The sequence below is a fragment of the Varroa jacobsoni genome, unplaced genomic scaffold, assembly GCF_002532875.2.
Source record: "Varroa jacobsoni isolate VJ856 unplaced genomic scaffold, vjacob_1.0 scaffold_586, whole genome shotgun sequence".
In the NCBI taxonomy this organism is placed as follows: domain Eukaryota; kingdom Metazoa; phylum Arthropoda; class Arachnida; order Mesostigmata; family Varroidae; genus Varroa; species Varroa jacobsoni.
The window spans coordinates 16,681-40,907 of record NW_019213488.1 but is presented as its reverse complement, the minus strand read 5'-3'; the positions used below and the strand labels follow the sequence as shown (position 1 = coordinate 40,907).

Sequence of the window (24,227 nt, the reverse complement as noted above, 5' to 3'; positions counted from 1 at the left end):
GGCGTGGATGGCTGCGATAATTGGAAATGATATACACACCATAATGATAATTTAGTTTAACTCAACCATATTTGTATATCTAAATATATGGTAATTTCTACCAATTGTTTTTTGCTAGACTGTTAAATGTATTATTAAAGAAATTAAATTAAATTTATAGCTCTTACAGCAGGATGTTACTTCAACAAATGAAATTTTCAAGATTCAACACGATCGCCAATCTTCGAAATGGCGGTGTCTTCATGGTCATCTATTTGTGCTATAAAACAATAATAGCACAGCCCGCCACAGTACCTTCACGGGGAAAGGGCGTGTCCTATTCGCTCGGTTCGCTAAAAAGCAAATAGTTCTGTCGGCTTCTAATTTGTCAAGGTTTTATCTTGTTTCCTCCTGAGTTTTTCCTTCTTTCTGCGTTTTTTCATCACAGTGACTCGCTGACAAACGCTATAAGCTCGACGAACGCTCTAAAAAGACCTTCTTTTCAGACCACAAAGTGCTTGCATTATTAGACGCCATCAAAGATACCGGATGCAAATTTCACGGCTGCCAATAATAAAAAAAAAAACAACGCTTTTTACTTTTATAAAGGGCCCACATGTGGTTAATGTGATGAGATTATTTCCGTAACGTTTAAAACCGTAGAAGCTTTTCGCTTTATTATTGAGTTCGAGTTCAGCTACTCCATTTCAAATCGGAGCTGAGAAAACGTTGACTGAATATTTATTAAGTGAGTTTCTTTAAAAAACCGGTTTCATAAATTCAATAGATTGCAACTGGCAAATAACTATCTGCAAAGTGTTCTCGTCAGGATCTGGGTTGTCTTTTAGGACGATGGTAGCCTGGCTGCCTGGACACGTGTGAATCGACTGTAAGCCACAGTGTTAAGTTATATATTAATTCTAAGGTCAGAAAAATCGAGCCCTAATTTGCCTTCGTATTACCTGCCTCTCCTTGGTGGGTATTGCAATACAAAGCTCAAGAAAAAATGCGCGAATATAAATACATTGCTGCGTTGTGAAATATGAATGTTAAACATGTTTTTTTTTTTAAAGGCGAGATTTTCCCGACGCAGGCACTCTGATTTAATGGCGAAATTGATTACCGTATAGGTCATAGGCCCATCAGCAAATCGCAGACGTGTATCAGGGCTGATCACGGCCAATTAGACACACGATTTGTTTGTCTTTTTAAGGAATCCCGCTAAGATTGCTTGCACTCCTTGTTCAGAACTCTGATTTGAATATTTTATTACATATTCTTGTACTGTGTGGTGATATGGCTAGTAACGATCTGCTATACTTTGCAATGCACGGACCTTGTATTTAAATATATCATATTTACTGTGAACTAAGTAAAAAAAAACTTGATATCAGTTTGAGTTTTTACAGAGAGGCGGATCCTTTGAGAGCAGTTCTGAGTGCAACTTACTATGATGCATTACTCCACAAATATATTAGCTGAAAAAAATCAAACACTTTCTAAATAAATGTAAAAATAATGATAAGCAAATAATAATTATTGATGAAACAAGGTGTTTATTTCGCGTTCTGTAATCTGTGTCGGTCGCAGTCCTACTTTCTAAAATCAGTTATATCTATTTTGAAATAATTAAATTATTTTTCCATCCTTAAAATCTTCGATGGTTCCTTCCCAAATGCCTTTAGCCATAGGATATCTAATAATAGACGTCCTAGGAGAAGGTCGGATTTCTTATTTTTCTGCTCTTGGCCTCGTCACTTTTGGCATCTTTGTTTTCACATCCTCTTCCACATCAATTTTGCCGTACGAACGTTTCTGTCATTAAACAATTGTGGTTTTTAATGTTCTCTTCGTTTTCATCCTGGCAGTCATTCTTCGGCACCCAATCCTCACGCCGTTTTTTTTCTCTATGAACTGTTCCGCTTAAAAATTCGGTAGTAAGTAGACCTCGGACGGCCTGGCTTGTTTGGTCACTTTTTCAGTTCTTTCTGTTGCACTCACTTGTTTGTCGTTTCTTTCTTTGTCCTTTTTAATGTCCTGTATTATTAAGGTTTTCACTTTTGAAGGTTTACGCATTTATTCGCTGGCTGCCCGCTTCTACTAATTTGCCATGCGCCGAAAATTGTTCCAAATAGCTTGGGAAAGCTGTTTTCCGTTCTATCCTAACGTTGTGCATACATTGATTGTGAGCCTATACATAGTAGTCAGACATACGCATTCGTTCTCCTCAATGACCGTGGCGTTGGCACGCCCGCGCAGAAACTCACTGCAGAAGAAGTCCGCCTACTTAGAGAAGGGTGGGCCGAAGAGGGACAACATCTATGGGACGCACCGTTTTTTACTTTTACACATGAGAATCTTTTCCCAGACATGTCGTTTCCTACGCAGAGCTGTCCTGCTAAGCCAAGTCTACTTATAAAAATATATCTAGCTTTTGTTCGAATTTATCTGAACGTAATCAGCGTTTCGAAAAATTTGTACTTCTATGCATCCGGTCATTATATATCAATAAGAGTAGTGTCAATCTGTTCTCATCGATACGTAGAGATATATGTATAGATGCGTTATTGGGTTTCGCGAACTCGAGCAAGATTGATAATTTTTTTCTAAATTGCATAATGTCACCTGGTATACAAAGTTGCTTTACGTATATCTAAATATAAAGTAAATATAAGAGTATATACTATTGTTGTTGTTTTCGTTTAATTTCCACCACAGCATTTAATAGAATCTGAGTGTTCAGCGGTCCCAAGGGTAATCTATTATCCTTCGGTTGACTATTTGATGTGCATCTATCACAGCTCTAGGGATGGCCATTGGACGCGAAGTCTACAATAAGAAAGAGCAGAAGCAGTCCCGGCCTCTCCTTCTTGTTGCTGTTATTAATTAAATTCTGCTTTCTTGCTGGTCAACGTGATGCCCTGGTACATCGGAGGCGCGTATCTAGCTTTGTTGTTTATTACATAGGAAGAGCTACTCTCGACGAGCAAATTTCGCCATCTTTCAATAGATTAAATTATAATTAAACTTTATTGCGTCCCTTATTTTTTGTTTTTTTGCTGAAGAATCTTCTACTGACTGACGGCTGTTTTAGTACCACGACGAAGATATGAAATGCGCATCCGACATGTAAAACGTTGCAAAATGACGAAGACCTCAATCTTCGTATATGTGTGTCATGGTCTTCTGGGTTGACATCGGAAGGTCCCGGATTGAATCAATGTTAACTTACAGTACGGAAAGAATACGTTTACTTAAACAATTTTGCACTATCTTTAGTAGCCTGCTGCAATGCACGAGTCGCAGCGATTTACAATTGAAACAATGGAATTGTTGCCTCTCCCTGTTATCCCTAAAGTCAAAGTGTGAACCGCAGAATGAAACGGGAGTAGGTATGACAATTACTGCTCGTTACTGGTACGTCCGAATAACCACTACAAACATCTGGACCACCATTAACCGGTACGCAGCCTACCTGACGATCTTACTTAGTAGATTGTGAAGCGTACCAAAATGTATAAGTTCATCTGGGCTTAACTTCTGTAGCCTTCGAAGGTTCGGCACAACAAATGTCCATACTCATGTCAGCACCAAAATTGTCCCACGATCTTCAAACTTTCGAATGAATGTTTGCGTGCATGAGTATCAGCAATTCATCCCAACCCGTCTCAAACCTACAGCAGTAAACACAAATGTTTTTTCTTGGGAACAATCGTATATATATACTCCATGTTTATTTGCACGGTTTCGAAGTTTTTGTTTCAGTTGAAAAGAAAAAATTAACAAACAGATGCTCGCCTTGCGCCTAGTGTCGTGATGAGAACGCCTACATATACGTATATATATCGCTGCTTTGTTTGAGCACAATATAATGATGGTAATTATTTAATTCGTAGTTTGCATATTATGTTATTGCCTTGAAGGAAAACGTTCCGTGTTCACAGACAGACCTGAGATGGGTCTCACCAATTATAAGAAGAAATTAACTTTAACTTAGTTTAACGTTTTTAACACGACGTTGTTATCACCTCCGTTGCTGCTGCTACTGTTGTTGTTGTTGTTGTTGTTGTTATTGCTTAAGTTCCACTTGGTTTGTGAATTGCGAAATAGAATTTTTGAGCTCAAGATTAATGACTTCATTTAGCAGACGTGGCTGTAAAGATAGAAGGGGCTCTGTCGCTAAATAGAATGGCATCGTCTGGTCACCGGAAATTGCGTTTTCAAATATTCACGTGTAGACCACTTTCAACAAAGTTATTATCTCGGCCCGCTTTTCTAGCTGAATAGGGTCAGCAAATTCATTTTCAAATTAAGACTGGAGCTGTAATGCTTATTAAGCGATGTATATAAGCAGTGTAAGTAAGAACTCAAAAGCTCAAAATAACTAACAAAATTAGAAATTATTAATAATGAGAAAGACTAATTAATCAGCAGGCCTACCTTGTTAGTGATCCTGAGAGCTTTTAGGCATATAAGATATTTACGAACAAACCATAATAATGCTTATAGGGGACACGCTTGAAATAATTAAGTAAAAAGAAAAGACATATAGGTCTTCTATTGTAAATAATATAATAATAAAAATATATAAGTAATACTTTCTCTACATTTTTATTTGTGCGCGTTTTTATCATAAGCCGCAAGCATATTTGTGTTCACTCATACACCCTTCTAGAAAATAGTGTAATTGCTACGTGTCTAGGGAATTGAAGGGGTTTAGGTTTAGGTTTAGGTCTGAGCATAAATTTGTAAGTTGTACTCGATAGGGGGATACATTGGAAGGGTTAATCGAAGATTGGAGAAACACCATGCGTGTTCGACCGTTCCAAATCATACGACCGTTCGCATATCGAAAGTAAACGACCCAGTGCTTGACAAAAGAGAACGCTTAAGACATTAGTCTCTACTGTAGACGTTTCTATGTTAAATAAGTTAGTGTATTGTCAACGATTTAAAACAGAACGCTTTCTTAACACATTACGTATATGAGCGCGGCCGATAACTTTTTCAACGTACTTGATCTAGACTATGTGAGAGAAGTATTTCCCCTGACGTATCTATTTTGAGTAATTTACGAGCGTCCATATTAGCAACGTAACCTTAAAGATTTTCTATTTGCCGTACTGAAACCCAGTCCTCTGTGGCAGATGGCACCATCCCATAGCTGCGCCAGCACCGAGGACAACCAAACAAATAGTTCTCCTGCTTCTATGCAATTTTTCTTTAGCTTCAGACAGAGCAGTTATGAACTGCATAAACGAGCAGACAGATATGTACAAAGCGAAGCTTTCAAAGCATGCACAGGTTCTGGCTGAGATCTGTGCCTTTGCTCTGCGTTTTTTGCTAAATATACTGAATCGGGAAGCGGAAAATCGTTTGGATAACCATAGTATTATTAACCGCAACATTGATCATAGGACAGACTGGAAGATTACGATGAGCACTTCGAATTATCCATAAACTCAATTGTCCGGCTAAAGCAAACTGCTAAACGCTATTCGAAGTTCCGCCGAGGACACATCTACACAGCCTGTGTAAATAGCGGAACTTATAAAAACTATGCAATTTTGACAAGCTTACAAAAACAAAATTATAACAAGTAGTGCAGCCTAAATGATGTTCCTAGCCTCAGATATATAAACTTCGATCAGAAGCATCGATAATCAAACACCTCTACGAAAACAAAAATATATCGTCTTTGGTACAATACTAACGAAGATACTGAATGTATTATTTATTTAAAGATATTAATTGAAATATGAATATGTGATGGTCGTAATCAAACACACTCGTTGATAGTGATGGCAGCGATGACGATAGCGACTGTGGTGATGTTTCAATTAGATTGAGCTTTCCAGAGTCGTCGTGCGCATGCGATGTCTCGTCATATAAGGTCTCATCTCCATTCTCAAATCAAGAGCTGACCCCGTTGTCTTATCCATTCGTTCTGACAATTCGGTGTCTCGATCTCTGCTCGTTGCCGCCGCCCACCTGAAGTCGAAAATTGAGTCGTCGGCGATTAAAGCAAATAAGAGCTCGGTTCGAAACCGTGATGAGAAAAACCTGGCCAGCAAACAACTACCGCACGGACACAAATGAGACCCGCTGTGACTGCTTTAAGCGCTCTGATAGGGAGCGCTACAAGATCCTTAAGGCGTATTACTTACTATCATACAAGCGCATAGGTACCACGTTGTGTTCACTCCATAGTCCAGGTGATCAGAGTGATTAGACAATTTCAATCTAGCGGTGAAACCTTGAAAAATCAACGAGGGTATCAACTTAGCTATGATTAGGTGGCGATTGCTGATGATACAAGGACTAACTTTAGGACTTCGTAGGCTTTGGGAAGCTGCCTGCTGTCGAATGCCCGGACAACAGCAGTAGCTGAAGGAGAATTAAAAAGGGAATTAACGAAAAGAGGAGCAGCCGAAGCCAAGCTATTATGAAAGATCTTAATCAATGGATCGAGGCTTGAAAGAATTAAAGAATCTAACGACGACAGCTAAACCGTAAGTCTTTGTGCTCTGCAAAAGATTATCCGAGACGAAGGTGATGATACATTCCTGATTACGCGGGGTCTTAACATCGGTGATGTACAGATCGCTTTTTAGCAGATGTTCGAGCTTCCGTCCAGAGTTGATACGAACGCTTTATTCAGCTAGTGTATGCTATAGTATAAAAAGTCGATTTGTTTAACTCTTCGAACCGCCAAGACGTAGTATCGAAAACTTAGACATATTATTTTCCCTCGTTTAATTTCGTTGTAGCGTTCCTGCGACAAACAGAGTAGCTCGCATAGGAAAACACCCATGCGCCTGAAGCACTCTCGTCTTGACCGCGGTAAGTTAGATTTATGATGAAATGAATTTATAACAGGCCAAAAGATCTGTTTACCACCGGTATGACACCCCTCCTATCTGAAGCCATGTGTCGCTAACCGGTCAATAATTATGCAAGCTGGATTAACTGGTATGAGTTTTTCTCAATTTTTTTACAATCACTAAGAATCTGTGAAGTGCAATGGGACAGAGCGAGACGGCTATAGGTTTAAGCGGTTGTCACCTCCCATTTTTTCGGCGGGGGACCGGGGCTACATAATTTGGTAAATGATCATCTGCTCGAGGTTCAGCGATCGGTGTCGCATCTCCGCCAAACTTATTTTCCCCGTGTGAAATCTGGTCGACCATATTATCTACTATATCCGTTTGCAAGAGAAATATGTATATTGTATATTTAATGAGCGAAAAAAAAAATAACCTCATGAACTCGCCTATTCGTATAACTCTACAAAACATACAGATGCGTAAATCCATAGGGCATTTATACTGAACTCAATCGATCAACATCACAGTATTGCTGCTAACGGCAAAACTAAAGCGGCAATCACATAAAACCCACTATAAACCCACCTAAATAATAGAATGTGGCAGGAAAACTAATCATTCCGCTTGTAACTTCGTTCTAAATCTGTGCTCGAAGACAAAACAGTTAGCGAGATGTACTGGGACAAGCATCACACGTACAAACTGAATTGATCCACATTATTCAGATTGGAACGAGGCAAAGTATATTTAATATTAGAAAACTCTTATAAACAAACAGCAAATATACTGCTATTGAAACTGGTCTGCATAGCGACGAGAAGAGTACGTCGTACGTCATAGGCAGATCGACAAAAATGAAGATCTGGTCAGCCCCGTCTCATATCTGTTCCCACTGCTCACTAACAGGTCAGAATCAATACCATCCGTAGTTTTCGCTCCTTTCAAACGATCAATAAAGAACATAGCGGGGTTACAAGGAAGGCGCGCTCATGACGGAAGACAGGCAAAGCTCAAGGGATCTATTTGTAGTCGTCTACTTAGATGCTTTTGTTATGCTGTTGTGGTCATTCAGTTACATTCGGAGATCCGCTGGTTGGCATAAATATTAGGACTCAGCATAAGGAGAATATCGGCGATAGGACCAATTAGATGCAATAACGATACCAAAGCCAACCGATTAGTGCAGTTTGTGCCTCTATATAACCGCGGTCCGATTCTGATCCTCTGACATCTTTTTTGACCTAAATGACATCATCACTGAACGCTACGATGTTAAAAATAGACTGTTACTTCTATATGAGATGTGACGGTATCTTACACTGACCTCACGTATATTTTACAGTTATTGTTAAGATGTCTTAACAACCGACCTCACCACCTGAGTTTTTGTTCACTATTGATACATCTTCTACGGTTCTCAGGTAAACTGTAACGCGAGATTCGTTTGATAGACCAAGATCAGCTTGTGAGGACGCAGCGAGCAACGTTTTTCAGGCTCAGTCCTCTTCATTCCCTGAGAAAACGCCAGATAAGCAACATCTAGCAATTAACAAGCACTAATTTTATCTACTTCGTCCCACTGTGCCTAGTACGAACGCTATCATCGGCGCTCTACTCGAAAGGAATTTTCCGGCCTGTGCTTACTGCATCTCCTAGTCAGATACTAGTCGCCCTATCAGGTGCAGAATCCGCGAACGAGCGCGCCGTACTCAATCCGTACCACGTTGTGCCCACTCTCTATAGCTACGAGTGCACTTGGTGTCATTCTTAACGCAGGCTTCAATGTGCCAGTCGCTTACGAATCCGTATAGAGCCTTCAGAAATTTTGAGAAGATTCGAAAAAAGTAATAGTGATTCGAAATATAAAAACCACTGCGTTTTTCGCTTTCTCGGCCGGTTTCTACTTCTGGAGTCTTGCTGCATGTCAAGACGCGTTGGCCGTCCCCACGAGAATTATCACGAGCTGTACGTGTTCGACGTGCACTATCCTGCCAGCGCCCCCTTAAGGAATATTGATAACTGATGCTTCGTGGGCATCAAGCCCTAAGATTGTCTTTGCGCAAAAGCTTTAAGCACCACATGGGCATTAGTTTGAGCAAACATATAGAAATTAAACGTAAAATATCTATTCCGCCATTCGGAACACGTCGATCGCCTGTATCTGGTTACAGGGGTTTATTATTCTTTCCCCAGACGCTGCAAAGCCGCGAAAGCCATTTAAAAATCCCAGAAGCAACCGAACTATATCGAAATCACACCCACAGCTGCGGTGCGATACCTAATCGAGAATACCGAAAAGAGGGCATTACTAAAGGCTCGTGTGTCTGAGGAAACATAATTTTTCAACTGACGAAGCTTTTACCCACTATCCAAATGTCGCATATAGGGCTATTCCTGCTTCCATAAATAAATCCAGCTATTGGACTGACTGACTGCAAACATAATTGAGTGACTGTATATAAATTCCCTGGGTGAAAGCTTTCTATCGCTGTTAAGACGTAGGACGGTGCTGAACCGTGGTCGTTCCTAGTTATAATAATTGAGCTTCGCTAAGTTGCTGTCATTTCTAGGCGATGATGTACAAGCTTTTAGCAAAGGTGCGCAAAAACCATGTATCAGATTTGTCCAACTATTTATTTAGTACAATGAAACCCATATCTGATCGCTATCAGAAGACGTTTAAATCGAACATTCTTAAAAGACACACGCAGTTTGCCAGCTTTAAGTATTCAGTAGTTAATCATTAGAGTGATAGTGGGAGCAGTAGATAAACAAACATGAGCTCATAAACGAAAGCCAGCCCATGCAATTGCTGATATCTCTCGATATGTGGACACGCAAGCGCCTACATGCACAACGGGGATGCACAATTAACAGAGTTAGACATAAGCGAACGGGAGATGAAGAACATCATCACCTCGTCGCGATCATTGTATACCTTTGAGGAATAGAGGACAACGCAATTAAACGGCCACCCCTCTTCGAGCCTTCGGCCAAAGCAAATTCATTGTGAACAATGACTTGTTTACATGTTTTGCGCTTGACGAATGCGCGGATTGGCTGCCGCCGTGAGTGGAGAGCTGTCGCTGGGCGGGACTGAAGTCAAAGGCTCCGCCCGAAGGGCCGCTTGTGGTTCTCTTTCAAACGAAGGCAGCGGTACGTGAGCGTCCCGTGAGTGAATCTTTGTCTGTCTGTTTGTGCGCTAGCGAACGCATGCTTCGGACCTCACAGATGGAGCTTTGAATCCGTTAGTCCTTAGCAAATCGCTGCCCGATGATGAGGTCTGTTACGTGCTGAATGGAGAGTTTCGGACAACAAGTGCGTTATACGTTATCCTCATCAACTGGTACCGTAAAAGAAAGCAACAACTACTGTGTTCGATGCTGAAACGGACAAACCCATTCTCTCGACTACCCTAACTACAATAGCTTTACGAGAAACTAGAACAATGTGCTGTGGCTAACGTTCCGTTAGCGTATATGTGCGAAAGCAGACGATAGTAGAATGTTGTATATGGCAGTGTGCTTTGGTCGTTAAAACTAAATGAGGACCGTCGTATAGAGTGATTTAGGCTGGCATCCGTCAAGACTATCAGTAGTGTTTTCTGTGAATGTTCGTAGGTTTGACACTAATGGCTTTTGCGAAGTGTGGATGATTTGAAGACTGCTCAGTGTTAAGTGCCCGCTGCTTCGGCGTCTAGGAGGCTTTAATCAACATTTAAGTGTTAGTCAAAGCGTTCAATAACCGCTGAAGATCCTAGCTATTTGTTGCGATGATGGTACATTCAGGAGACAATCCGCCTAGACCAATCGTAGACGAGGTGAAAAAGGTTGCTAATCGACGACCTTGGGAGGATAACGGTACGTGACGCATCGTTGAAGATCACAGGTCGAATGGAAAGACGAATAACGCATCTCTGAAGCTCTGAGGCTTCGAGAGTAAGATGTCGTAGAGACGAAGCTTCATCGTAGCTAGAGATATTAGAACAAGTTCGGTCTTTTGCTACTATTTTACATAATAAAAAAACCTGAGTGGCTTTAGACATAGAGTGAACATCTGCAATAGTCTGTGTCCCAGGAACATAGACTATATGTAATGTGCCACAGATGTGAAGGTCTGCTTGCGGACTTAAATGAACTTTAACCGCTAAGCTCATTTTTCCAAGTCGGTGGCCTTCATTTGATTGAGAGGCACTTATCAAATTAGATAAAATGGTAAAATGGTTCTAACTAATGAAGCAGGTGACACGAGCATGTCGATAGCTTTACCTGAAAATTACATGCATCACTGCTAGAGTACCCATCGTGGATTGAAGAAGACTTATGGATAACAATCACTTGTTCCTCCTGACTTTTTAGAATAACAAATGTTTCATTGTCTGTTTATCATGAATGGGTAATTACTACGCCCATTTGTTAAAAATGACCACTCGATCCATTTGGGCGAAGACTATATCTCAGCGTGTTTTCCCATATCGCCATATGAACGTACTCCTAGTTGCTGTTGTCTCCGTAATTACGTCATATATCCAGTATTGCTAATCCACAATATTTTCATTTGCCAAATGAGCGAGGTCAATTGGTACTTCCATTGTCAATACACTCGCAGTAGCTAAGTTCCGAACCCCATCCATTAGGGTACGATTAGATATCATTTAAGCGAAGCCCTAACACGATTCAACGTTAAAGGTTTTCGTAAAGACGACCATGTTACAATAACATGATACGTGTTTTGGTTAATTGTTCTCGTTTATGTTCCACATGTGTTTTAATTTGAAAATATTTTAAACAAACTTTTCGCCTTAACCTATGAATCAGCGAAGGTGTACCCTGCCATTCGTGTTCTGTTGGCCAGTAAAACACCATGTAAAAGGTTCACAGTAGTCTATTTACCTGGCCTTACATGGAAATATACCACTTGGCCTACTGCTATTTTATTTTACGTTACTACAATACAGTGTCTTGCCTTGCCTTCCATTTTTCTTTACGACATATTTTTCGTCGTTAACGAAGACCGAACGAAGTTACAAAATTGCATACGATCGTCGCAGGTAATTATCTTTGAGACAACAAGCTGTTCTTCACCGGCCCTGTTTCTGTGTTATAAATTTCCCGACCAGATAATTGAAAATTAGCTCCGTTAGCGGGTTGACGACATTTTAGGAGTCCGCTTTTTTAACCATTAGCAGAAGGCATTTCACGAGAGCGGCTATGTTATGAGCCATCAAAATGTTTATGTAAAAAAAAAAAAAAAAAAAAGAAAACGATCTTCAAGTCCGACGCGGTCGCTATAAGACTGTCAAATACGTCATCACTTCGCTAAATGCTTTTTATCAATGGGCATGGGACAATTTCACTAAGAAGTAAACCTGTACCCTAACAGAAAGTATTATTTGCACGGCAAATTTGGCATTCCCTTCATTGAAATCGAATAGCCTATCCTGCAAACGAACCTCTATAACGAAGGTTCCGACAGCTTCCTCCAAAGGCTTCGAGAGAACGTACCTGCACCGTATAATTCGCTATCTTCTATTTCTGTGACATCGTCGGCCTGCAATCAGCCAGCAACAGTGATCCTTCGATAATGTACGGAAGTGCGTTCCGTCCAGTTTGTGACAGATCGGTCATCATATCCATGTGAGTTTGGGAGAAGCTGAAACATGGGACAAAATGAACGCCAAGATTTACTTTACGCCATTTGTAATGACTAAAGTCGTAGCAATAATTTTAATAAAGTTTAGTTTAAATAATAAATAAAGCCAGACGGTGACTCTTAGAAATGGCAAGTGCATAGATTATTAACTCAGTTCTCCAGTTCGGTATAACGTTATATAGGACTTCAATAAGCAGGGCAACAGATACCGTATAGGCCATGAATTGATCCTTTGAGCAGTTGGGTTTGTTATTTGGCTAAAGACAGGCTGATCGGACAGAGTCGGCGTTGTTAGCGTGGGTGTGGTGGCTATGCTTTCTTCTAATCATCTAAATCACCGATTGAGCCTATTTTGAAACGGTCAGAGCAGTAATTTAACGATTAGGTCACCCACTATATTAGACTTGATGCTTTTTTTTTTTTTTAATTTGATGAGCCTGCAAGCTTTGTTAATCTGAATTTGTTGAGACGCTTCTCTTTCATGTAATTATGTGACTATTTTACATGATATCGCGGTCGTTTAAAATAAACGCGCACATGTTCAATTATTCATAGCAAATCAACCGTTATTTAAGAGTGCAGCGGCTGCAAAGATGAGCATCGTCTCCGGCCAGAAATTGCCTAGGATGCAATGTTCGAAACGACAAGAATTAATGATAAAGAATATTCAAAGTCCAACATCCTGACTTTGTGTCTGTCTGAGCTTAAGAGCAGCTCTCTGCTTTGGACGACGGTGCTACGTATTCTCCTAAAGTAACGATGTAGTTGACGGCGTAGTCTATCGAAGTATCGTACGTTTTTATTAGAAGTACACAATCTCGTAGTAACAGCTCATGCGTTAGGTGAAGTTTCTAATGGCTTGAAGGCTGCTGATACGGCAACGGGGCATAACCTTAGCACTAGATGACGGTAGATGACTTGACAGTAGAAACCTGTCGTCGGGAACGCCATAATAGGTAGATTAATAATTATCAGGATTCTATGTGTGAACTTGCTTGATGGGCCTCGCTATTTCCTACCGTTGAATCGTTACCTGGGAGACTACCATCAGAGTCCAAGAGGCGCGGTGCGTCTCCTAAGCACGAAACCTCGCAATGTGTATTCGCGTGTTGGTAACGGTCGTCTTCCGTCTCTCGTCAGATTCATTACATACACTTAAGGTTTGAGATCAGGGCAGTTTCATTGTGTTAAAGAAAGACATATATTTTCTACAAATTCAAGTTAAATCTATACATAAATAAAAAAAGGTCACTTTTCTAGTAATGTATCCAGTAATCTCCATCCAATAAACACACATTATTTATACTTTTCTGTCATAGCTGTTCGTCCGTAAGTTTATTTGGACGCACGAATTAATCGTGCTCACCGATGTTTTACGTACAGGTGCCTACTTACAGAGTAATATTAGTATTGCAGCATTCTCGTCCGCATCTCAAGTAAGTTGGTTCAAAGTCTAAATAGTTTTTTCATAGAAATCTTTCTTATCCATTTCTGGAGTACCGTATGTCGAAAATCGTATAAATGGCGCATAAGATGCCTCGCTATTGCGACAGATTCTTAGCGATCAACATCAGGGGAGACTCCCGCGTGGTACTTAGATGACATAATCACCTGTTTGAAAAAGCTGCATTAGATAGCCCTATAGGCTTCAGCTTTTCTTTTGTGTTATCCATTGTTAAAATTATCTAAAGGGTTTAGGAAACTGAACAATTGAGTAAATTAAATTTTGCTATTATTTCCCCTTAGATATCACTACACGCCAAGTAACTTCCTATAAAGGACTGATTTCTAGCATGGCGCAAGCTGTGTACCCAGGCCAGAAGATTGACTGTTTTTGTTCAGGAGAGCCACGTATCCTGGTGTGGCCCAGCGTGATAACTGAAGCCATCGCTCTTCTTTTCCCTGTTGCTCTTGAGGATTTTCCTGATCAGATACGTGATCTTAAAAATATGGTTAAGGTTCTCCTCTATACAGACGATTCTGTTTATCGTGGGAGCAGTCGCTCCCGTATACAGCGGCCATGGCCACGGCCAAGTTTCTTTCTGCCGTCTTGAAATCGGGACTGGCTGCTTCTGACCTAACCGGAACCGGGCCAATGAAATTTAGAAGAAATGATAGAGTTCCAGCCTGAGACATTGAAGTTTCTCCTAGCATATAAAAATGGGGAAAATAGCTTGATAGCTTCGTTTTCGATATTTAGCCCCCGTCGAGTATCCTTCTCTACCGCTTTGCGACTTTTCAACCTCAAAGTTGCGTCGGTTGCCGCTTGCGCGGCAAGCTTACTTTGAAATGATCCCATGCCGCAAAATTTCGAGCATTGGAACCGACCAAAGGCATCCTTTCTCAAAACAGCCTTCGGACAACCCTTAACTGGCTTGTCGATTTCTTGCCGACGACGCCACTGTTCCCCGAAGGCTTCCGCCGCCATTTAGACGTATTGGCAACTCCTGAAAAGCCTAGTAAAATCGGATCGAAGGTTTGCAGAGGTCGATCCCGAATTCTATTAGACAGGGGCCATAACGGGCGAGACTTGAGAAGAATTTGCCCGTCATGGGCATGCAGTGATGCGTTATGCAGTGCATATCACTTAGATAAAATACAGAAGTGTATAAAATAACATATAAAACTTAGAACACCCATTTGTTATAAAGTTTGTTTAAAGTGCTACTTGACAAAGGTAGGTAAATTAGTACGATTAATGAAAGTTAAAATTTCAAACGCTTCTTTCACACATCATTAAAAGGGAGAGGAGAGAGAGAGAGAGAGGGGGCACAGATATACCCACGGGGCGAGAGGAGCGGCGAGGGGTGTCAAATTTGGTGCGAAAAAAGACTGAAGACGTTGGTCTGTTCCACTCCCCATTAAATAAACTTGTGACACAAAGTTCGTCGTGTTCTTATGATTTAATAAACTTGATTGCTCTTAAAAAATTTCAATTAGCTCCAAGCCATACGACCGTAAATCTGAGAGACCTCGTGCTGTTGACGCATGCTGCGTACGTACAAGTGGCCACTAACGACTTTGTCGGTGGTCACGATGAAGCGGACACCCATTTAGCGCTTTCAGAGTGTTTTATTAAGAAAACGACTAGCCTAAAAACGGGTACCCCCGTTAGTAAAGCTCTAAAGTTCTGTAAGATGAAAGGTCGTCTACTCCAGAAATGGTCATATGCAAGTTCGATTGAGTGGATAGTAATGCAAACGGTACAACTGGTGTATTCATGTGGGAGCTTCTATGCCATCGTCATTAGTTGCTATTATAACGATTGCACCGTTATGACGTCACCGAATGAAGACGCGTTGCTTTTTTTCGTAAAATTGCTTCCGCCGTTATTTGTGGTTGCTTGCCTAATAATAATAATAATAATAATTAGTTTTTATGAGCATCTAAGTGCAGAGCATTTCTTATCGAAATAACTCTATCACCACCAGCCACCGCGTCATTATCAACCGCACGGAATATACAGTTCTTCTGCTCCATTCGTTCTTGCGTTCCCCCTTTCGGCTTCTCTTTTCTGCCCCTTGCCGATATCTTTCGGTGGGTCTTGCCATGAATCGCTAGCGTGCTTGCCCATTTTTATTATATGATATTATTTGTATAAAGGACTTTACTGGTCGACCCCGTACAGCGTATTCGTGCCTGTGTGGCGTGTGTAAATGTGTAGCACATTTTCGTTTGTTTTGTGATGGTAGATTTTGTATGGGGACGCTGCTTCCGTAGCTGCTGCTGTTAGCGCCGGTCCTTTTATGTTATCCAACCAAATTACGTCGAATTAGCGCGAGTCGCGTTTACGGATAGCGGCAGCAGCAGTCTAAATATCAACAGAGGCAATGCGATGATGCCGTTTACTGATAACCGTAGAAGCGATAACGATAAGAATTGCTACATTCGAACGTGCAGCTAACAAACACAAAAGTTAAGACGACTGCGACGAGAAGGGGACGAAAAAACCGAGGATGAAGGCAAAATAGGGTGCAGAAGGAAAAGGAAACACCGGAGCCTGTTTGAGCGGCAGCGGCGAGCAGCTCTCCCGACTGACTCCGACTGTGCCAGCAATAGAACCCCAGGACTCACGAAGCATTAGAACCAGCGGTGCGGCGGCCGAACCGTCAACATTAGAAGCGGATGACTAGAACGGCGGCGACAGACGCAGAACGAAAGAGAGGCAGAGAAGGCATAACAGGAGAGACATCCGAAAGGTTGATCCTACCGAGGTTCACCGGTGACTACCCCCTTGCCAGTATAGTTATTGTCGCCGCGCCGTGAACTTGATGATGGTGTTGCTATGTAGCGATGTTGTTGGTGACCATGGCGCCAACGACGCCAACAACAACAATCTTCTTTTTTCTTCGTTTTCAGCTTCTTATCTTCGCAATGAGTTGCTGGATGGTCAGCGACGACAACAGCAGCGGCAGCGCTACAGACAAAGAAAGCTGTGGCATAAAGCACAGCTGTTACGACAGACTGTAACATAAAGAGGAACAACAAAATAAATTATAGTCGAATGATGATGGATTTTTTACTACCTGGATTATAATGATAATTAAATAAATGTTACCATACTGAAACAGAAATACAAGAAGACAAAGAGCGACTCCAGAGCTTCGTAAACAACAAACGAAGCAACGTGAGTGGAAACAGCCAAACGTCCCGACAATCTTCTCACTTGAATTCGAACCGTTGCTAACTGTTATACCGTAGAAGTATGGTATTTTTTTGAACGAACTAAAACTATGGAGAGCGCAAAAAGCCCGTAAATTTCCTCTACAGAGAACTTCAGCATCAAGAACTATCAATTATATATAATCTGAAACGTTCGCGAAGCGAACTCAGATAACGACGATATAAGTGTCAGTAATAAATCACATTTTATAATCGTTTCTTTTCAGTTGCATTATATGATGTCCTCTTTGTTTGGCCAAAGGGGTAATAGGGGTTAATTAGTAACATGCGGTGTTATGCTTGAGCCGTCTGCTATCGGATATGCTCAAAAGCTGGGTAACGTGTGGCCAATTAAACGCGTGTCCCTTAATCGAAATTATTTGTACCCATTCCGGCTGCATTTTGGGTATCCAATTAGGATTTTCTACATCCAGACAACCCTCAATCTAGTTAGTAACTCAACGCGTCTTCATAAGCAGCTGTCTGCCTAAATAATTACCCAGACGTATACGCAATGCAGACCAATCTCCGTGGTACATGGAATGTTTGCCTTCGCTGGCCTGGTCACTTGCGTTAATTTCTTTTGTGGTAAAATTTAATTAAATCGAAGTGTTTCTGTTCATGTTTAAGCTGATGCGCCTCGAAGATTACTGCGCAACCACTCCTGTGTGACCGGCGTCTTCTATGAAGCAAACAACCCGCCTGCATCTGCGCCTTCCGCACCTATAGGTCTCTCCGCTCTCGTAGATATCGTCTAAAATTAAATAAAATAGATACCACTGATAACGGAAGGAGCCAGTTTATGAGACTTTTACCTGAATGTGTCCTAATACATACATTTGGTGGTTGAAACAGTTTGGAGGGCCTTCAATAGCGGCTGCTAGTTTCATGAGCGAATGACGAAATGTATGGTTCACCGATTTGATATTTTCACGCCAGTACCATTGAGTCACCGTCTATCACGATAACACTGCCGGACGAGATGTACGCCACATGATTAGTACGACGGCCGGATGATGGATTTCTCAAGTATTAAATTTTGGCAGAAGGTGTGGGTGTGGTTGTGGAGCTGTTAACTGGCCATACACGCGTTGTGAACCTGTCAAAGGTAATAAATAATTAATTAGACAATTAAGGATGACCTGCGAGTTTAGATGTCGTCCTGTGCCTATCTATCCATGCCGGTACATGCCACCGCTCGTGCCCTAAAAGGTCTAACTTTTTCTTCTAGCACAGTTATGTCTGTTCACTAGATTGGAAATTAGCGCATTACTTTTTTTTAACGTCCTGAAGGTGTTGTACTCATTTGTACATCTTTCTCGTCCTAGTAGTATGATACAAGTAAACCTTCCCTTGGCGAATTTCGTAGCAAGAGCCCCTCGTAATTCTATGCAGCAAAAAGTCGTGCTATATGGGAACGCATACGAACAGGTATTTGAGGTACGTGAATGATCGGCGAAGCATCACCGTGTTTCATCGTCCGTGCACGTTTTTTTTTATGATCTTTGTTCAATGTTTCCCTCTATAATGGTGCTTATGGGTATTCGCATAAAGCGACGTTGCTTTTACCACCTGTTGCATTATCAATGTAAAGTCCAGCAAAGAAAGAACACTGAACAAGTTGCTACCTGTCATCAGTTTCCATCCAAGTTCACTGATATCCACACCATTGAGCCAATGAGAAGGGTTTCTAAGGGCATCGCCGCATCTATAAGTGCTGCCACAATCCTCTTCGCTCAGCGATTTTCACGCAGCCGAACAACAGCAGCGCCTGACGCTAGTCAGCGCTCCGCAACAGGAAGTACTAAGTTATCGCATAGTTATAATTAATCCGGTACAACCAAGGTGTGTAATTAGGTCTAGAATTTAAGCCCTAGCGGCACAGATGAGACTATCATATTGCCAAGGAAATTATTATCTAAATGTATTTAGAGTACTTTTTTCAATATGGATAAACCCACTCTATCGAATCGAACGACTAAACTAGACTAATATGCTGAATTGATTCGATCCGATCCGATGCTCAACCTCAATCACTGTATGATCGATAGGACGACCTCAAAATTGAAGCTATTTCGGAGCTGAAGTTGTTCGGTACAGCTTCTACGCACCTTGCGTGGTCTGATTAACTGTCGTCTGACTCTTAATTTTCAAAAGTAGAGCTTATTTATTTGCTCTTTACTTAGAGCCTTCTAAGCCCGGCTTCGAGAGTCTGACGATTCCGCCCCAATGAGCCAGTGACGAGAAATTAGTTAGCCGATCACGAAACGATAGGTCGAGTCCACTACGCCATATTCTCGTATACGATCGCTTCATCGGATAGGCGCTGTGCCGTAAAGAAAAAATAGGTTCAGAGCCGTAGAAAACAACTTGTCGTCGTCATCGTCATCATCGTTACTAGATACTTGGTTCCAGAATTAAGGAACGAACAGCCATTGCTTGCAGAGATGGCCGGGTCTTGAGATTATTGTGGATGGAAAAAACGTCAACTTATATTTATTAGTAATCTGCTTTTGTTTCAGGGCACAAAACACCTAAAAAGATGCTTTTTTTTTCCTACCTAGTAAAATAGTTAAGCTCGATAAAGAGTTATAATAAGTGTACGAAGTAATTTGTTAGCTATTCATAGAGCAACAATAGACTTTTCGATTTGTACTGATACGTATCAAGAGCTTCCTATACATCCTTTTTAAATTGATCGTAAAGATTCGCGAGCCCTCCCGGGGTTAATAAACCGACCGGCAACACACCCATGGCTCTTCCGATTTTTTATTGCGATAGTTCTGCGGATTTTTTTTAATGTTGTTTTAGTGATTTTCAATCAGGGCATCCCGGTTGTGTCTGCGGCACGCCAGCATGCCGTCTACTCAGTATCGACGTGAGCATGACCTAAGGCAGATAGTGAACCTGTTCTTAGGTGGATGGTAAGCGATTTCGGTAGCAGCGTCACTCAATGCGTGCGAAGAAATTAACTGACCTTGAACAAAAAAGAATGAAAATTTTCTCGCACACTCCGGTTAATTTCCCCTCAATTGCCCTCGGTCTATACCCCTAATTGAATTATAAGCTCCATTGTTCAATTTTTGCGGTCGATTTGACGAATACATTTGAAATTCGCATACATATCTCAATTGTTAGCAGATGTAGTGAGAGAAGCACGCTTAACAGTGATCAGCGTATGGTCCCGTGCGGCTCCGGCAGCTCCGGGTGTTGCTAGGCGCGCAATTGTTATTAAGCTCTGAAACGTCCCTATATGAATCGCACCATAACAATTCACAGATCTTCAGTATATTACACGGGTATTCAAAGCAAGTTCAGTAGGTGCGTGCTGAACCCAAGCCCACTCGACAGCCCGCTGCGCACCGTTACTCATACTGCTTAGCGTCCGCGAGCACAGGAGCATACGAAGGTACGTACTTGGCCACTTCGTGACAAATCAGCCAGCCAAAAATGAACCAACGAATGAATGAGCCTACTACCAATAAACGAACGAAGCAGGTCACCGACAGCACGCGGTCGATGGAGGCACAAAACATCGAGACGGGCACACGTCCATCCCACAGGCGAACGTTCGGACGGCTTCAGAGAAGGCAGATACATCGACACACGTGTCTGATATTCTCACCTTGTGTTTCCGCGCTCTTATTTATAGAATCCTATCGTAGGCATTAGGATCCTAGGTATGGTTATACCGACCGCACACCGCATAACCGGGCGATAGGTTCATACCGGCGTTAGCTGACTGCAATGGGCTTTAATAAACCACACATCCTACACAAGCTTTATTGAAAACAGAAAAATCAACTATGAGAATCATAGAATATTAGTGTCATGCCTAAAAAAGCAAATGAAGATGGTAAATGCTTACTTTCAACAGATGAAACTTACGGTGTTTAAGGTGAGCCCTACTGTCTGTGGTAATTTCGAACTTATTAAGTAGCTTTAGGTCGCGTTGCTACGCCGAGAAATCAATTTAGTAGCTCAGACTCTACCTGAGCTTGGCCTTTCCACTTAATATAGCGACATATTGGAATTACTAATGAAACTACAAGCACACAGCAAAATCGTCGCGATTGGATCGCTTCGATGGTGTCGCTGGTATTTAGCAGCAGCAGCAGCAGCAGCAGCAGCACTATCTAGGATATGTCTAGTATTCACTATGATAAGATATTTATTTTCCAAAAATGTACTATGACCACGAGGGGCTAATAGCCAGCTACAGATAACTTCAACTAACTTCAAGGAGATGATTTCTGTAACTCCACGTCATGGCTGCAGCGACGCACCTGTTGCTTCCAACGTTGAACACGGACGCAAATTAGGCAGGCTTAAGTAGTACAGCATATTTATTAAAATAAAACATTATAGCAATGGTACCGGTGGAGCAGGGTGTAGTCATGGAGCATGGCAGAATTGCTAAGTGATTGAAACTGAACGAAGTCTAACGATGCAAATTTTCCGTTAACAAGCCAATATCTAATTTAGTATACTGTTACTTTTTGGAAATTTTTTAATTATTCGACGAGCGGAACCTAGTTCTTGAGAAATACTTGTAGTTATATGTACTTGTAGTTATATCAAGTTATAGAACTTGATAACTGCCTGTGTTCGATAGTCAAAGTTGAATTACGCCCAGTGAACTTTTAAGGAACGACAGTCTATTTCGCGGAATAGGCTCACCTTCGACTTTGATTCGAGTTAGTAGTGCTTGTAGAAGGACCTCGACGACATTGTCACGTAGAGTTTTACGGCGGCCTGGAACGTATTTGCGCTAGTAGCACATAGCGCACGACACAGTAGTACGGCTGTTTTACAGCCAAAAACGCTAGAAAGCGTCTGTCTTCGAAATGTTTACCAGTAGACTCTAAATGTATGCCGTTCAAGTTTTAATACCTAAACTTATTTAAACTCTAAGATACGGGCTATTATATAGACGCCTGATGATGTTTGACGACTTCCGCATTTCGCCTGTTGTACCAAATGGAACTATCGCACATTCTCTGGAGCCTATCCTCATAAGTTGGAACGTGTCATATTAAAGTGTTTCAACTCTACATATCATCGACAATTTAAATGACTGTACTCCACGCTGTCCGATCATCTGAAGTCTTCTCTCCGCAAAAATCACTACTTCGTCGTGCGGAACGATGTGCGTCTATAACCAAATTCGGCTGAATCATGTCCGCTGGCTATACACACATATATTATCATTTCACACTCGGAGAACACGACGACCATTCGTGGACATATATAGATAAAGCGAACAATTAATGAACTTTGGCCTTAAATACGGCCAAGAAATAGGGAGCTGAACGAACCTATAAGCAAAGTGACTAACAGTCCAGCGAGAAATATATGAATGATGTAATCGGGAGACAATGGCCATTTAAAGCAGGCACAACTTAGTCAGTGGCACATAAGTTGTGGTTATTATAATGATGATTTCCATCAATGCAGTGACAAGAATAGGGTAAATTTACTCTAACTCAGTGATACACTTGACACGATTCAACTTTAGTCTGATATTTACAAAGTTGACTGAGTATAGCCAACATTTAGATCGATACTCAATTAACATCTCAGACGATACATTTATCTATCCGAATTTCTAGCTCTTTCACTTTAATTGTACAGTAACCTCGCTCGTTGGACGATTACCATATGATAGCCGCGTCAGCCAGATAAGTATATACTATACACATACGCATTTAGGCTCCTGATTATAAGGTTCCAAAGGACTTTTTGCAAAACTTCCACGTATTCTGACATACACACATCAAATTGTTAAACATTACCACTGTAGATAGCCTTTTTGCTACCTGACCGATATTATTTAGCTAATTACATCTGCCTAAACTGTAAACCACTGGCGAGGTCATAAACTGGTCATTAAGGAGACGAATGATTAGCTCACAAAGCGGAACGCCAAGTACCTAGGCCCTTTTGTGAAATTGCGTCCGCAAATGGAAGATTGGTAATTAACATGATTGACAAAGCGCAGTGCTGATTTGTGAGGTAAACCTTCGACAGAATATGGATGGATGGATTCATCGAATTCGTATCGTGTCTGGTCGCTCTTCGTAGTGGGTGTACTGTCCTATTTCGATCGTTCACGAGGAAGAGGTGAGTTGGCGGACAATAAAGCAGCTGACCCAACTGGGTCGAGTAATTCCGTTCTCCTGGCTGCCACTTACTCAAATGGCCAACGACATTATCACCGTAAACCGCACAAAGCGAACCTCATTACAGCATCTATTGTAATTACGATGGTTATAAATATGGCGGCCAGGTGATTTGAGGTTTGATTTTATCGTTCTGTCACTAACGCTGTCCGTTGCCGCACTATTTTAGAAAGCTTCTCTTGCGAAAGTACATATCTCATCGTTCTAGTATGCAAAATAATTCTGCTATAAATGAAAGTGCTATTTAGGTTATGGCACCCGCACATTTTCCCTATTTGCTAAATTAAGCATCTAACATTTAATTTAGGGACCAAAAAAATGCCAACTTTATAACTTTCATAAGATCTGATAAAGTTGAGTAATGTCGCCAAACGTAGTCAGAGTAGCCAAAAGGTCCCACCGGAACACCGGGCCTCGGATTTTGTGGGATCGCTCATAACCAGGAAGATGGAATTCCCGGCACGTTAATCTCGTCACTGCTGTTTGTTGTATTAAAAGAAGTTTGTTGTTCTTCAAAATGAAACTGTATGTAAATACATAGATAGCGACGACGAACGTCTAGTATAATGCGTAACAGGTGCTAGCGGAAACGCTTTAAGCTTACACTAAGGCCCTACACGAGGTAGGGCCTTATTGTGGTCCTGTAGTCTGTTGTAGTTTTTCATCTCATGTATGGCAGTTTCAACCGAAAGAATTCAGAATGTTGAATAGGGCTTAAGACCGCAGAACGATACTGTAACTTCAAGCGTCGTCCTGCTATCTAGTCACTCAATATTTCTATGTTCTTTCTTTCTCTCTCAATCAGCAAAGTATTAAAACACCATTAATCACAAAACGGTGGTAGACAGGCGAATGCGAATCGCGCAGACGCGTCGTAGCCAGTGGGCCTGCTATGGCTCTCGCCGGCTGGCACCAGCCCGGCCGA

At 41.4% G+C, this 24,227-nt stretch overlaps 1 long non-coding RNA gene across 1 annotated transcript in view; it reads right to left on the bottom strand.

Annotated features, from left to right (window-relative positions):
* Positions 1-5,686: 5,686 nt before the first annotated feature.
* The window catches only part of LOC111261695 (uncharacterized), a 23,082-nt gene continuing 4,541 nt past the window's right edge, over positions 5,687-24,227 (bottom strand). The window contains exons 3-5 of the long non-coding RNA XR_002681155.1: positions 17,958-18,219; positions 12,311-12,458; positions 5,687-5,970 (exon numbers count right to left, since the gene is read on the bottom strand). This is a non-coding gene — a long non-coding RNA (uncharacterized LOC111261695). The remainder of the gene's footprint in view (positions 5,971-12,310; positions 12,459-17,957; positions 18,220-24,227) is intronic.